Genomic DNA, 16,648 nt, shown 5'->3' with positions numbered 1-16,648 from the left:
CAAGGGGCCGTGCTCAATGCTACGGAGGAGAAGAAGCAACCGCTGGGGGCCTCCCTGGGCGTCCGCCCTGGGAGTCTAGAAAGCGTCCTCCCCCCACATGCGGGGCACGAGGGCCACCTTCGTCGAGCAGGAGCAGCAGGCAGTAACCCAGCCAAAATGGCCCAGAGGAGCCCTGACAAGTGCTCATGCTCAATGCTGCAGAGGAAGGCAAAAAACCCCCAGGCACCAGAGCCAATCTGCCCCAGGGGAAAATTCCTTCCTGACCCCAGCGTCGCCGGCAATTGGCTGTTCCCTGAGCACGTGAGCAAGACCTGCCTCCTCGGCCCGCAGGCTGCTCACGCCTCCCAGGAGATGCCCAACCCCGATTCTCCCTCCACCTGCTGCCACCTCAGGGCCTTCCCAGAGGGGCAAAACGTCCCCGGCCTGATCCGTCTGGGGGACAACGATCCTTCCGGCGCCTGGCAAGGCACCAGTGGCTGCTCCAAAGCACCGGCACCCCCGCCAACATCTCTGCATCCCATTCCTCACGGCTGCTGACACTGGCTCCGCAGGGGATGAGGATGGTGAGCTCTGCAGTGCTCCTCAAGAAGGCATTCCCTTGCTCTTGCCACTGCTAGCCAGCTGAAAAGGCCAGCCAGCCTCGCCAACCTCCAGCTTTTGGGGGTTCTTCTCGTCTCCAGCAGCCTCGTCGAGCCTCCTCCGGCCTTCCTCCCTCAGCCCTCGCCAAGTAATTCCACCGCCTCCTCAAGGACTTCCTCTCGCACGTCTTGGCGCTGCCCCCAGGCCAGCTATGGCAGCGCCACGCGGGAGCGTGCTCCCTTTTATGCTGCCCCGGGGCATGGTGACTGCTGCGTTGCCGGGTGCTGGCACTGTGACACGGGGGTGACGGGGCTCCCCCTGCGCGGCCCCGCCCGCCGGCCCTCCGCCCAGCATCCTTCGCAGGAAGGCCTTTGGGCTGCTGGCCCCGAGGCAGTCCCCGGGCCCAGGAGGCTCAGGGGGCTGTCCCTGCCCTTGCTGGCCATGCCCTGGGCACAGCTGCTGGGCGTCCCGCTAAATACATCTGGACATTCAGACTACGTCGTGAAGGCTGTTTGTCCCATCTACATTCATTTGGTTGTGGGCATGCCAGAGGTGAAAGCAAGGCTTTTGGTTCCCTCGGCGTGAACTGTGCAGAGACGGAGAGCACGCGCAGGATGGCCTCGCCGTTCCTGACCCATGCACCAAGGGACATTTGCTACTCCCCTGCTTCTGGTGAGGTCTTCTGCTGGGAAAGAAGTCCCAAATCCTTTTCTCTTCTTGACCATCTTTTTCCTTGCACTCAAGAGCTTTGCTCCTCCCTTGGCCTTCACCCTCAATACCTTTCCGGAAAGTGACGGCAGCCCTCTCAGCCTTTGTCTTGCTCCTGCTAGTCGTCTTCACCTCAGCTAGAGAGTCCGGAAGGATCGCTGCAGGTCCCTTCCAACTCAACCCTTCTCTTCTCTTCACCTCTAGTCTATTCCCTGCACTCACGATGAGGCGACTAACAAGGAGACCACTATTTGCCTGAAATGCCAGGGGCTTTACAGCTCCAGAAACACTTTCGAGGACACAAACCAAAAAGGATACAAGTAGAAACAGGATTTCATTTCATTGGATCTTACTTTCTTTTATTTTCTGTCTTGTTCTGTTGGCTTATGTTACTTTAGTTTCGTTTCTTTCATGTTACGTTATTGTATTGGATTTTATTATATTTTCTTTGGGTTCATTTCTTATTATTTTATTTTATGTTGGTTTATCTTATTTTATTTTACCTTGCTTTACGCGTTTTTATTTGGTTTTGTTATTTTATTATTTTATCACTTTATTTGATCTTCTTTTGGTTTAGGCTCTTTTAGGCTATTTTGCTGAATCTCTTTCAGAGCCAATGCTCACAAGCATTAACACAATGCGCATGTGCAGCCAGGAGCAGGCTGATGTGTTTGTTCTTCAGTTTAGTTTGAAAAAGCATCCCTTGCAGTCTGGCAAAGGAAAGCCGCAGAAAGGAGCAGCAGGAAGACAGGCCAAGCAGTCCCTCGTTTCTCAACAGTGCAGAAGAACTTGAAGAAGGAGGATGGGTACCGACCACACACCGAAGAGTAGAAGAAGAGGGGTGTGGTGCCCTGGGGTACTACTTTTCACAAGTAGGACACGTGTCGATGACAAGCACCCCTTTTGCCTTCCCAAACTTGCTCCGCTGTGCTTCTTGGCCAGGGAGGCATGAAAAGCGCTCTCCTGCCTGCCCTGCGCTTGGATCGCATGCAGGGAGAGCTGAAAAGCGGCAGCTCCGCATGCTGCAGCAAGCCTGCAGCCCTTCCAAGCACAGGCTGTTTTGCACAAGCAACACCACCTCGGGAAACGGAGCCAAGGGAAGAGCAGAGCTCGCTCCTGCTCCAAACCTGCAACGGGCAAAAGAGCCAGGGAGCGCCAGGGCACGGGTGGCGCCTCGGAGGTGCAAGAGCAGCGGGCAAGAACTGAGCCCAAAGGGCCCAGAGGAGCCCTGGCAAGGGGCCGTGCTCAATGCTACGGAGGAGAAGAAGCAACCGCTGGGGGCCTCCCTGGGCGTCCGCCCTGGGAGTCTAGAAAGCGTCCTCCCCCCACATGCGGGGCACGAGGGCCACCTTCGTCGAGCAGGAGCAGCAGGCAGTAACCCAGCCAAAATGGCCCAGAGGAGCCCTGACAAGTGCTCATGCTCAATGCTGCAGAGGAAGGCAAAAAACCCCCAGGCACCAGAGCCAATCTGCCCCAGGGGAAAATTCCTTCCTGACCCCAGCGTCGCCGGCAATTGGCTGTTCCCTGAGCACGTGAGCAAGACCTGCCTCCTCGGCCCGCAGGCTGCTCACGCCTCCCAGGAGATGCCCAACCCCGATTCTCCCTCCACCTGCTGCCACCTCAGGGCCTTCCCAGAGGGGCAAAACGTCCCCGGCCTGATCCGTCTGGGGGACAACGATCCTTCCGGCGCCTGGCAAGGCACCAGTGGCTGCTCCAAAGCACCGGCACCCCCGCCAACATCTCTGCATCCCATTCCTCACGGCTGCTGACACTGGCTCCGCAGGGGATGAGGATGGTGAGCTCTGCAGTGCTCCTCAAGAAGGCATTCCCTTGCTCTTGCCACTGCTAGCCAGCTGAAAAGGCCAGCCAGCCTCGCCAACCTCCAGCTTTTGGGGGTTCTTCTCGTCTCCAGCAGCCTCGTCGAGCCTCCTCCGGCCTTCCTCCCTCAGCCCTCGCCAAGTAATTCCACCGCCTCCTCAAGGACTTCCTCTCGCACGTCTTGGCGCTGCCCCCAGGCCAGCTATGGCAGCGCCACGCGGGAGCGTGCTCCCTTTTATGCTGCCCCGGGGCATGGTGACTGCTGCGTTGCCGGGTGCTGGCACTGTGACACGGGGGTGACGGGGCTCCCCCTGCGCGGCCCCGCCCGCCGGCCCTCCGCCCAGCATCCTTCGCAGGAAGGCCTTTGGGCTGCTGGCCCCGAGGCAGTCCCCGGGCCCAGGAGGCTCAGGGGGCTGTCCCTGCCCTTGCTGGCCATGCCCTGGGCACAGCTGCTGGGCGTCCCGCTAAATACATCTGGACATTCAGACTACGTCGTGAAGGCTGTTTGTCCCATCTACATTCATTTGGTTGTGGGCATGCCAGAGGTGAAAGCAAGGCTTTTGGTTCCCTCGGCGTGAACTGTGCAGAGACGGAGAGCACGCGCAGGATGGCCTCGCCGTTCCTGACCCATGCACCAAGGGACATTTGCTACTCCCCTGCTTCTGGTGAGGTCTTCTGCTGGGAAAGAAGTCCCAAATCCTTTTCTCTTCTTGACCATCTTTTTCCTTGCACTCAAGAGCTTTGCTCCTCCCTTGGCCTTCACCCTCAATACCTTTCCGGAAAGTGACGGCAGCCCTCTCAGCCTTTGTCTTGCTCCTGCTAGTCGTCTTCACCTCAGCTAGAGAGTCCGGAAGGATCGCTGCAGGTCCCTTCCAACTCAACCCTTCTCTTCTCTTCACCTCTAGTCTATTCCCTGCACTCACGATGAGGCGAATAACAAGGAGACCACTATTTGCCTGAAATGCCAGGGGCTTTACAGCTCCAGAAACACTTTCGAGGACACAAACCAAAAAGGATACAAGTAGAAACAGGATTTCATTTCATTGGATCTTACTTTCTTTTATTTTCTGTCTTGTTCTGTTGGCTTATGTTACTTTAGTTTCGTTTCTTTCATGTTACGTTATTGTATTGGATTTTATTATATTTTCTTTGGGTTCATTTCTTATTATTTTATTTTATGTTGGTTTATCTTATTTTATTTTACCTTGCTTTACGCGTTTTTATTTGGTTTTGTTATTTTATTATTTTATCACTTTATTTGATCTTCTTTTGGTTTAGGCTCTTTTAGGCTATTTTGCTGAATCTCTTTCAGAGCCAATGCTCACAAGCATTAACACAATGCGCATGTGCAGCCAGGAGCAGGCTGATGTGTTTGTTCTTCAGTTTAGTTTGACAAAGCATCCCTTGCAGTCTGGCAAAGGAAAGCCGCAGAAAGGAGCAGCAGGAAGACAGGCCAAGCAGTCCCTCGTTTCTCAACAGTGCAGAAGAACTTGAAGAAGGAGGATGGGTACCGACCACACACCGAAGAGTAGAAGAAGAGGGGTGTGGTGCCCTGGGGTACTACTTTTCACAAGTAGGACACGTGTCGATGACAAGCACCCCTTTTGCCTTCCCAAACTTGCTCCGCTGTGCTTCTTGGCCAGGGAGGCCTGAAAAGCGCTCTCCTGCCTGCCCTGCGCTTGGATCGCATGCAGGGAGAGCTGAAAAGCGGCAGCTCCGCATGCTGCAGCAAGCCTGCAGCCCTTCCAAGCACAGGCTGTTTTGCACAAGCAACACCACCTCGGGAAACGGAGCCAAGGGAAGAGCAGAGCTCGCTCCTGCTCCAAACCTGCAACGGGCAAAAGAGCCAGGGAGCGCCAGGGCACGGGTGGCGCCTCGCAGGTGCAAGAGCAGCGGGCAAGAACTGAGCCCAAAGGGCCCAGAGGAGCCCTGGCAAGGGGCCGTGCTCAATGCTACGGAGGAGAAGAAGCAACCGCTGGGGGCCTCCCTGGGCGTCCGCCCTGGGAGTCTAGAAAGCGTCCTCCCCCCACATGCGGGGCACGAGGGCCACCTTCGTCGAGCAGGAGCAGCAGGCAGTAACCCAGCCAAAATGGCCCAGAGGAGCCCTGACAAGTGCTCATGCTCAATGCTGCAGAGGAAGGCAAAAAACCCCCAGGCACCAGAGCCAATCTGCCCCAGGGGAAAATTCCTTCCTGACCCCAGCGTCGCCGGCAATTGGCTGTTCCCTGAGCACGTGAGCAAGACCTGCCTCCTCGGCCCGCAGGCTGCTCACGCCTCCCAGGAGATGCCCAACCCCGATTCTCCCTCCACCTGCTGCCACCTCAGGGCCTTCCCAGAGGGGCAAAACGTCCCCGGCCTGATCCGTCTGGGGGACAACGATCCTTCCGGCGCCTGGCAAGGCACCAGTGGCTGCTCCAAAGCACCGGCACCCCCGCCAACATCTCTGCATCCCATTCCTCACGGCTGCTGACACTGGCTCCGCAGGGGATGAGGATGGTGAGCTCTGCAGTGCTCCTCAAGAAGGCATTCCCTTGCTCTTGCCACTGCTAGCCAGCTGAAAAGGCCAGCCAGCCTCGCCAACCTCCAGCTTTTGGGGGTTCTTCTCGTCTCCAGCAGCCTCGTCGAGCCTCCTCCGGCCTTCCTCCCTCAGCCCTCGCCAAGTAATTCCACCGCCTCCTCAAGGACTTCCTCTCGCACGTCTTGGCGCTGCCCCCAGGCCAGCTATGGCAGCGCCACGCGGGAGCGTGCTCCCTTTTATGCTGCCCCGGGGCATGGTGACTGCTGCGTTGCCGGGTGCTGGCACTGTGACACGGGGGTGACGGGGCTCCCCCTGCGCGGCCCCGCCCGCCGGCCCTCCGCCCAGCATCCTTCGCAGGAAGGCCTTTGGGCTGCTGGCCCCGAGGCAGTCCCCGGGCCCAGGAGGCTCAGGGGGCTGTCCCTGCCCTTGCTGGCCATGCCCTGGGCACAGCTGCTGGGCGTCCCGCTAAATACATCTGGACATTCAGACTACGTCGTGAAGGCTGTTTGTCCCATCTACATTCATTTGGTTGTGGGCATGCCAGAGGTGAAAGCAAGGCTTTTGGTTCCCTCGGCGTGAACTGTGCAGAGACGGAGAGCACGCGCAGGATGGCCTCGCCGTTCCTGACCCATGCACCAAGGGACATTTGCTACTCCCCTGCTTCTGGTGAGGTCTTCTGCTGGGAAAGAAGTCCCAAATCCTTTTCTCTTCTTGACCATCTTTTTCCTTGCACTCAAGAGCTTTGCTCCTCCCTTGGCCTTCACCCTCAATACCTTTCCGGAAAGTGACGGCAGCCCTCTCAGCCTTTGTCTTGCTCCTGCTAGTCGTCTTCACCTCAGCTAGAGAGTCCGGAAGGATCGCTGCAGGTCCCTTCCAACTCAACCCTTCTCTTCTCTTCACCTCTAGTCTATTCCCTGCACTCACGATGAGGCGACTAACAAGGAGACCACTATTTGCCTGAAATGCCAGGGGCTTTACAGCTCCAGAAACACTTTCGAGGACACAAACCAAAAAGGATACAAGTAGAAACAGGATTTCATTTCATTGGATCTTACTTTCTTTTATTTTCTGTCTTGTTCTGTTGGCTTATGTTACTTTAGTTTCGTTTCTTTCATGTTACGTTATTGTATTGGATTTTATTATATTTTCTTTGGGTTCATTTCTTATTATTTTATTTTATGTTGGTTTATCTTATTTTATTTTACCTTGCTTTACGCGTTTTTATTTGGTTTTGTTATTTTATTATTTTATCACTTTATTTGATCTTCTTTTGGTTTAGGCTCTTTTAGGCTATTTTGCTGAATCTCTTTCAGAGCCAATGCTCACAAGCATTAACACAATGCGCATGTGCAGCCAGGAGCAGGCTGATGTGTTTGTTCTTCAGTTTAGTTTGAAAAAGCATCCCTTGCAGTCTGGCAAAGGAAAGCCGCAGAAAGGAGCAGCAGGAAGACAGGCCAAGCAGTCCCTCGTTTCTCAACAGTGCAGAAGAACTTGAAGAAGGAGGATGGGTACCGACCACACACCGAAGAGTAGAAGAAGAGGGGTGTGGTGCCCTGGGGTACTACTTTTCACAAGTAGGACACGTGTCGATGACAAGCACCCCTTTTGCCTTCCCAAACTTGCTCCGCTGTGCTTCTTGGCCAGGGAGGCCTGAAAAGCGCTCTCCTGCCTGCCCTGCGCTTGGATCGCATGCAGGGAGAGCTGAAAAGCGGCAGCTCCGCATGCTGCAGCAAGCCTGCAGCCCTTCCAAGCACAGGCTGTTTTGCACAAGCAACACCACCTCGGGAAACGGAGCCAAGGGAAGAGCAGAGCTCGCTCCTGCTCCAAACCTGCAACGGGCAAAAGAGCCAGGGAGCGCCAGGGCACGGGTGGCGCCTCGCAGGTGCAAGAGCAGCGGGCAAGAACTGAGCCCAAAGGGCCCAGAGGAGCCCTGGCAAGGGGCCGTGCTCAATGCTACGGAGGAGAAGAAGCAACCGCTGGGGGCCTCCCTGGGCGTCCGCCCTGGGAGTCTAGAAAGCGTCCTCCCCCCACATGCGGGGCACGAGGGCCACCTTCGTCGAGCAGGAGCAGCAGGCAGTAACCCAGCCAAAATGGCCCAGAGGAGCCCTGACAAGTGCTCATGCTCAATGCTGCAGAGGAAGGCAAAAAACCCCCAGGCACCAGAGCCAATCTGCCCCAGGGGAAAATTCCTTCCTGACCCCAGCGTCGCCGGCAATTGGCTGTTCCCTGAGCACGTGAGCAAGACCTGCCTCCTCGGCCCGCAGGCTGCTCACGCCTCCCAGGAGATGCCCAACCCCGATTCTCCCTCCACCTGCTGCCACCTCAGGGCCTTCCCAGAGGGGCAAAACGTCCCCGGCCTGATCCGTCTGGGGGACAACGATCCTTCCGGCGCCTGGCAAGGCACCAGTGGCTGCTCCAAAGCACCGGCACCCCCGCCAACATCTCTGCATCCCATTCCTCACGGCTGCTGACACTGGCTCCGCAGGGGATGAGGATGGTGAGCTCTGCAGTGCTCCTCAAGAAGGCATTCCCTTGCTCTTGCCACTGCTAGCCAGCTGAAAAGGCCAGCCAGCCTCGCCAACCTCCAGCTTTTGGGGGTTCTTCTCGTCTCCAGCAGCCTCGTCGAGCCTCCTCCGGCCTTCCTCCCTCAGCCCTCGCCAAGTAATTCCACCGCCTCCTCAAGGACTTCCTCTCGCACGTCTTGGCGCTGCCCCCAGGCCAGCTATGGCAGCGCCACGCGGGAGCGTGCTCCCTTTTATGCTGCCCCGGGGCATGGTGACTGCTGCGTTGCCGGGTGCTGGCACTGTGACACGGGGGTGACGGGGCTCCCCCTGCGCGGCCCCGCCCGCCGGCCCTCCGCCCAGCATCCTTCGCAGGAAGGCCTTTGGGCTGCTGGCCCCGAGGCAGTCCCCGGGCCCAGGAGGCTCAGGGGGCTGTCCCTGCCCTTGCTGGCCATGCCCTGGGCACAGCTGCTGGGCGTCCCGCTAAATACATCTGGACATTCAGACTACGTCGTGAAGGCTGTTTGTCCCATCTACATTCATTTGGTTGTGGGCATGCCAGAGGTGAAAGCAAGGCTTTTGGTTCCCTCGGCGTGAACTGTGCAGAGACGGAGAGCACGCGCAGGATGGCCTCGCCGTTCCTGACCCATGCACCAAGGGACATTTGCTACTCCCCTGCTTCTGGTGAGGTCTTCTGCTGGGAAAGAAGTCCCAAATCCTTTTCTCTTCTTGACCATCTTTTTCCTTGCACTCAAGAGCTTTGCTCCTCCCTTGGCCTTCACCCTCAATACCTTTCCGGAAAGTGACGGCAGCCCTCTCAGCCTTTGTCTTGCTCCTGCTAGTCGTCTTCACCTCAGCTAGAGAGTCCGGAAGGATCGCTGCAGGTCCCTTCCAACTCAACCCTTCTCTTCTCTTCACCTCTAGTCTATTCCCTGCACTCACGATGAGGCGACTAACAAGGAGACCACTATTTGCCTGAAATGCCAGGGGCTTTACAGCTCCAGAAACACTTTCGAGGACACAAACCAAAAAGGATACAAGTAGAAACAGGATTTCATTTCATTGGATCTTACTTTCTTTTATTTTCTGTCTTGTTCTGTTGGCTTATGTTACTTTAGTTTCGTTTCTTTCATGTTACGTTATTGTATTGGATTTTATTATATTTTCTTTGGGTTCATTTCTTATTATTTTATTTTATGTTGGTTTATCTTATTTTATTTTACCTTGCTTTACGCGTTTTTATTTGGTTTTGTTATTTTATTATTTTATCACTTTATTTGATCTTCTTTTGGTTTAGGCTCTTTTAGGCTATTTTGCTGAATCTCTTTCAGAGCCAATGCTCACAAGCATTAACACAATGCGCATGTGCAGCCAGGAGCAGGCTGATGTGTTTGTTCTTCAGTTTAGTTTGAAAAAGCATCCCTTGCAGTCTGGCAAAGGAAAGCCGCAGAAAGGAGCAGCAGGAAGACAGGCCAAGCAGTCCCTCGTTTCTCAACAGTGCAGAAGAACTTGAAGAAGGAGGATGGGTACCGACCACACACCGAAGAGTAGAAGAAGAGGGGTGTGGTGCCCTGGGGTACTACTTTTCACAAGTAGGACACGTGTCGATGACAAGCACCCCTTTTGCCTTCCCAAACTTGCTCCGCTGTGCTTCTTGGCCAGGGAGGCCTGAAAAGCGCTCTCCTGCCTGCCCTGCGCTTGGATCGCATGCAGGGAGAGCTGAAAAGCGGCAGCTCCGCATGCTGCAGCAAGCCTGCAGCCCTTCCAAGCACAGGCTGTTTTGCACAAGCAACACCACCTCGGGAAACGGAGCCAAGGGAAGAGCAGAGCTCGCTCCTGCTCCAAACCTGCAACGGGCAAAAGAGCCAGGGAGCGCCAGGGCACGGGTGGCGCCTCGCAGGTGCAAGAGCAACGGGCAAGAACTGAGCCCAAAGGGCCCAGAGGAGCCCTGGCAAGGGGCCGTGCTCAATGCTACGGAGGAGAAGAAGCAACCCCTGGGGGCCTCCCTGGGCGTCCGCCCTGGGAGTCTAGAAAGCGTCCTCCCCCCACATGCGGGGCACGAGGGCCACCTTCGTCGAGCAGGAGCAGCAGGCAGTAACCCAGCCAAAATGGCCCAGAGGAGCCCTGACAAGTGCTCATGCTCAATGCTGCACAGGAAGGCAAAAAAGCCCCGGGCACCAGAGCCAATCTGCCCCAGGGGAAAATTCCTTCCTGACCCCAGCGTCGCCGGCGATGGGCTGTTCCCTGAGCACGTGAGCAAGACCTGCCTCCTCGGCCCACAGGCTGCTCACGCCTCCCAGGAGATGCCCAACCCTGGTTCTCCCTCCACCTGCTGCCACCTCAGGGCCTTCCCAGAGGGGCAAAACGCCCCCGGCCTGATCCATCTGGGGGACAACGATCCTTCCGGCGCCTGGCAAGGCACCAGTGGCTGCTCCAAAGCACCGGCACCCCCGCCAACATCTCTGCATCCCATTCCTCACGGCTGCTGACACTGGCTCCGCAGGGGATGAGGGTGGCGAGCTCTGCAGTGCTCCTCAAGAAGGCATTCCCTTGCTCTTGCCACTGCTAGCCAGCTGAAAAGGCCAGCCAGCCTCGCCAACCTCCAGCTGTTGGGGGTTCTTCTCGTCTCCAGCAGCCTCGTCGAGCCTCCTCCGGCCTTCCTCCCTCAGCCCTCGACAAGTAATTCCACCGCCTCCTCAAGGACTTCCTCTCGCCCGTCTTCGCGCTGCCCCCAGGCCAGCTATGGCAGCGCCACGCGGGAGCGTGCTCCCTTTTATGCTGCCCCAGGGCATGGTGACTGCTGCGTTGCCGGGTGCTGGCACTGTGACACGGGGGTGACGGGGCACCCCCTGCGCGGCCCCGCCCGCCGGCCCTCCGCCCAGCATCCTTCGCAGGAAGGCCTTTGGGCTGCTGGCCCCGAGGCAGTCCCCGGGCCCAGGAGGCTCAGGGGGCTGTCCCTGCCCTTGCTGGCCATGCCCTGGGCACAGCTGCTGGGCGTCCCGCTAAATACATCTGGACATTCAGACTACGTCGTGAAGGCTGTTTGTCCCATCTACATTCATTTGGTTGTGGGCATGCCAGAGGTGAAAGCAAGGCTTTTGGTTCCCTCGGCGTGAACTGGGCAGAGACGGAGAGCACGTGCAGGATGGCCTCGCCGTTCCTGACCCATGCACCAAGGGACATTTGCTACTCCCCTGCTTCTGGTGAGGTCTTCTGCTGGGAAAGAAGTCCCAAATCCTTTTCTCTTCTTGACCATCTTTTTCCTTGCACTCAAGAGCTTTGCTCCTCCCTTGGCCTTCACCCTCAATACCTTTCCGGAAAGTGACGGCAGCCCTCTCAGCCTTTGTCTTGCTCCTGCTAGTCGTCTTCCCCTCAGCTAGAGAGTCCGGAAGGATCGCTGCAGGTCCCTTCCAACTCAACCCTTCTCTGCTCTTCACCTCTAGTCTATTCCCTGCACTCACGATGAGGCGACTAACAAGGAGACCACTATTTGCCTGAAATGCCAGGGGCTTTACAGCTCCAGAAACACTTTCGAGGACACAAACCAAAAAGGATACAAGTAGAAACAGGATTTCATTTCATTGGATCTTACTTTCTTTTATTTTCTGTCTTGTTCTGTTGGCTTATGTTAGTTTAGTTTCGTTTCTTTCATGTTACGTTATTGTATTGGATTTTATTATATTTTCTTTGGGTTCATTTCTTATTATTTTATTTTATGTTGGTTTATCTTATTTTATTTTACCTTGCTTTACGCGTTTTTATTTGGTTTTGTTATTTTATTATTTTATCACTTTATTTGATCTTCTTTTGGTTTAGGCTCTTTTAGGCTATTTTGCTGAATCTCTTTCAGAGCCAATGCTCACAAGCATTAACACAATGCGCATGTGCAGCCAGGAGCAGGCTGATGTGTTTGTTCTTCAGTTTAGTTTGAAAAAGCATCCCTTGCAGTCTGGCAAAGGAAAGCCGCAGAAAGGAGCAGCAGGAAGACAGGCCAAGCAGTCCCTCGTTTCTCAACAGTGCAGAAGAACTTGAAGAAGGAGGATGGGTACCGACCACACACCGAAGAGTAGAAGAAGAGGGGTGTGGTGCCCTGGGGTACTACTTTTCACAAGTAGGACACGTGTCGATGACAAGCACCCCTTTTGCCTTCCCAAACTTGCTCCGCTGTGCTTCTTGGCCAGGGAGGCCTGAAAAGCGCTCTCCTGCCTGCCCTGCGCTTGGATCGCATGCAGGGAGAGCTGAAAAGCGGCAGCTCCGCATGCTGCAGCAAGCCTGCAGCCCTTCCAAGCACAGGCTGTTTTGCACAAGCAACACCACCTCGGGAAACGGAGCCAAGGGAAGAGCAGAGCTCGCTCCTGCTCCAAACCTGCAACGGGCAAAAGAGCCAGGGAGCGCCAGGGCACGGGTGGCGCCTCGCAGGTGCAAGAGCAGCGGGCAAGAACTGAGCCCAAAGGGCCCAGAGGAGCCCTGGCAAGGGGCCGTGCTCAATGCTACGGAGGAGAAGAAGCAACCGCTGGGGGCCTCCCTGGGCGTCCGCCCTGGGAGTCTAGAAAGCGTCCTCCCCCCACATGCGGGGCACGAGGGCCACCTTCGTCGAGCAGGAGCAGCAGGCAGTAACCCAGCCAAAATGGCCCAGAGGAGCCCTGACAAGTGCTCATGCTCAATGCTGCAGAGGAAGGCAAAAAACCCCCAGGCACCAGAGCCAATCTGCCCCAGGGGAAAATTCCTTCCTGACCCCAGCGTCGCCGGCAATTGGCTGTTCCCTGAGCACGTGAGCAAGACCTGCCTCCTCGGCCCGCAGGCTGCTCACGCCTCCCAGGAGATGCCCAACCCCGATTCTCCCTCCACCTGCTGCCACCTCAGGGCCTTCCCAGAGGGGCAAAACGTCCCCGGCCTGATCCGTCTGGGGGACAACGATCCTTCCGGCGCCTGGCAAGGCACCAGTGGCTGCTCCAAAGCACCGGCACCCCCGCCAACATCTCTGCATCCCATTCCTCACGGCTGCTGACACTGGCTCCGCAGGGGATGAGGATGGTGAGCTCTGCAGTGCTCCTCAAGAAGGCATTCCCTTGCTCTTGCCACTGCTAGCCAGCTGAAAAGGCCAGCCAGCCTCGCCAACCTCCAGCTTTTGGGGGTTCTTCTCGTCTCCAGCAGCCTCGTCGAGCCTCCTCCGGCCTTCCTCCCTCAGCCCTCGCCAAGTAATTCCACCGCCTCCTCAAGGACTTCCTCTCGCACGTCTTGGCGCTGCCCCCAGGCCAGCTATGGCAGCGCCACGCGGGAGCGTGCTCCCTTTTATGCTGCCCCGGGGCATGGTGACTGCTGCGTTGCCGGGTGCTGGCACTGTGACACGGGGGTGACGGGGCTCCCCCTGCGCGGCCCCGCCCGCCGGCCCTCCGCCCAGCATCCGTCGCAGGAAGGCCTTTGGGCTGCTGGCCCCGAGGCAGTCCCCGGGCCCAGGAGGCTCAGGGGGCTGTCCCTGCCCTTGCTGGCCATGCCCTGGGCACAGCTGCTGGGCGTCCCGCTAAATACATCTGGACATTCAGACTACGTCGTGAAGGCTGTTTGTCCCATCTACATTCATTTGGTTGTGGGCATGCCAGAGGTGAAAGCAAGGCTTTTGGTTCCCTCGGCGTGAACTGGGCAGAGACGGAGAGCACGTGCAGGATGGCCTCGCCGTTCCTGACCCATGCACCAAGGGACATTTGCTACTCCCCTGCTTCTGGTGAGGTCTTCTGCTGGGAAAGAAGTCCCAAATCCTTTTCTCTTCTTGACCATCTTTTTCCTTGCACTCAAGAGCTTTGCTCCTCCCTTGGCCTTCACCCTCAATACCTTTCCGGAAAGTGACGGCAGCCCTCTCAGCCTTTGTCTTGCTCCTGCTAGTCGTCTTCCCCTCAGCTAGAGAGTCCGGAAGGATCGCTGCAGGTCCCTTCCAACTCAACCCTTCTCTGCTCTTCACCTCTAGTCTATTCCCTGCACTCACGATGAGGCGACTAACAAGGAGACCACTATTTGCCTGAAATGCCAGGGGCTTTACAGCTCCAGAAACACTTTCGAGGACACAAACCAAAAAGGATACAAGTAGAAACAGGATTTCATTTCATTGGATCTTACTTTCTTTTATTTTCTGTCTTGTTCTGTTGGCTTATGTTAGTTTAGTTTCGTTTCTTTCATGTTACGTTATTGTATTGGATTTTATTATATTTTCTTTGGGTTCATTTCTTATTATTTTATTTTATGTTGGTTTATCTTATTTTATTTTACCTTGCTTTACGCGTTTTTATTTGGTTTTGTTATTTTATTATTTTATCACTTTATTTGATCTTCTTTTGGTTTAGGCTCTTTTAGGCTATTTTGCTGAATCTCTTTCAGAGCCAATGCTCACAAGCATTAACACAATGCGCATGTGCAGCCAGGAGCAGGCTGATGTGTTTGTTCTTCAGTTTAGTTTGAAAAAGCATCCCTTGCAGTCTGGCAAAGGAAAGCCGCAGAAAGGAGCAGCAGGAAGACAGGCCAAGCAGTCCCTCGTTTCTCAACAGTGCAGAAGAACTTGAAGAAGGAGGATGGGTACCGACCACACACCGAAGAGTAGAAGAAGAGGGGTGTGGTGCCCTGGGGTACTACTTTTCACAAGTAGGACACGTGTCGATGACAAGCACCCCTTTTGCCTTCCCAAACTTGCTCCGCTGTGCTTCTTGGCCAGGGAGGCCTGAAAAGCGCTCTCCTGCCTGCCCTGCGCTTGGATCGCATGCAGGGAGAGCTGAAAAGCGGCAGCTCCGCATGCTGCAGCAAGCCTGCAGCCCTTCCAAGCACAGGCTGTTTTGCACAAGCAACACCACCTCGGGAAACGGAGCCAAGGGAAGAGCAGAGCTCGCTCCTGCTCCAAACCTGCAACGGGCAAAAGAGCCAGGGAGCGCCAGGGCACGGGTGGCGCCTCGCAGGTGCAAGAGCAGCGGGCAAGAACTGAGCCCAAAGGGCCCAGAGGAGCCCTGGCAAGGGGCCGTGCTCAATGCTACGGAGGAGAAGAAGCAACCGCTGGGGGCCTCCCTGGGCGTCCGCCCTGGGAGTCTAGAAAGCGTCCTCCCCCCACATGCGGGGCACGAGGGCCACCTTCGTCGAGCAGGAGCAGCAGGCAGTAACCCAGCCAAAATGGCCCAGAGGAGCCCTGACAAGTGCTCATGCTCAATGCTGCAGAGGAAGGCAAAAAACCCCCAGGCACCAGAGCCAATCTGCCCCAGGGGAAAATTCCTTCCTGACCCCAGCGTCGCCGGCAATTGGCTGTTCCCTGAGCACGTGAGCAAGACCTGCCTCCTCGGCCCGCAGGCTGCTCACGCCTCCCAGGAGATGCCCAACCCCGATTCTCCCTCCACCTGCTGCCACCTCAGGGCCTTCCCAGAGGGGCAAAACGTCCCCGGCCTGATCCGTCTGGGGGACAACGATCCTTCCGGCGCCTGGCAAGGCACCAGTGGCTGCTCCAAAGCACCGGCACCCCCGCCAACATCTCTGCATCCCATTCCTCACGGCTGCTGACACTGGCTCCGCAGGGGATGAGGATGGTGAGCTCTGCAGTGCTCCTCAAGAAGGCATTCCCTTGCTCTTGCCACTGCTAGCCAGCTGAAAAGGCCAGCCAGCCTCGCCAACCTCCAGCTTTTGGGGGTTCTTCTCGTCTCCAGCAGCCTCGTCGAGCCTCCTCCGGCCTTCCTCCCTCAGCCCTCGCCAAGTAATTCCACCGCCTCCTCAAGGACTTCCTCTCGCACGTCTTGGCGCTGCCCCCAGGCCAGCTATGGCAGCGCCACGCGGGAGCGTGCTCCCTTTTATGCTGCCCCGGGGCATGGTGACTGCTGCGTTGCCGGGTGCTGGCACTGTGACACGGGGGTGACGGGGCTCCCCCTGCGCGGCCCCGCCCGCCGGCCCTCCGCCCAGCATCCGTCGCAGGAAGGCCTTTGGGCTGCTGGCCCCGAGGCAGTCCCCGGGCCCAGGAGGCTCAGGGGGCTGTCCCTGCCCTTGCTGGCCATGCCCTGGGCACAGCTGCTGGGCGTCCCGCTAAATACATCTGGACATTCAGACTACGTCGTGAAGGCTGTTTGTCCCATCTACATTCATTTGGTTGTGGGCATGCCAGAGGTGAAAGCAAGGCTTTTGGTTCCCTCGGCGTGAACTGTGCAGAGACGGAGAGCACGCGCAGGATGGCCTCGCCGTTCCTGACCCATGCACCAAGGGACATTTGCTACTCCCCTGCTTCTGGTGAGGTCTTCTGCTGGGAAAGAAGTCCCAAATCCTTTTCTCTTCTTGACCATCTTTTTCCTTGCACTCAAGAGCTTTGCTCCTCCCTTGGCCTTCACCCTCAATACCTTTCCGGAAAGTGACGGCAGCCCTCTCAGCCTTTGTCTTGCTCCTGCTAGTCGTCTTCACCTCAGCTAGAGAGTCCGGAAGGATCGCTGCAGGTCCCTTCCAACTCAACCCTTCTCTTCTCTTCACCTCTAGTCTATTCCCTGCACTCACGATGAGGCGAATAACAAGGAGACCA

Source organism: Platalea leucorodia (genome assembly GCF_965183815.1).
Source record: "Platalea leucorodia genome assembly, contig: HAP1_HAP1_SCAFFOLD_75, whole genome shotgun sequence".
Classification (NCBI taxonomy): Eukaryota; Metazoa; Chordata; class Aves; order Pelecaniformes; family Threskiornithidae; genus Platalea; species Platalea leucorodia.
The sequence above is the reverse complement of the archived record's forward strand: the minus strand, read 5'-3'. Positions refer to the sequence as shown.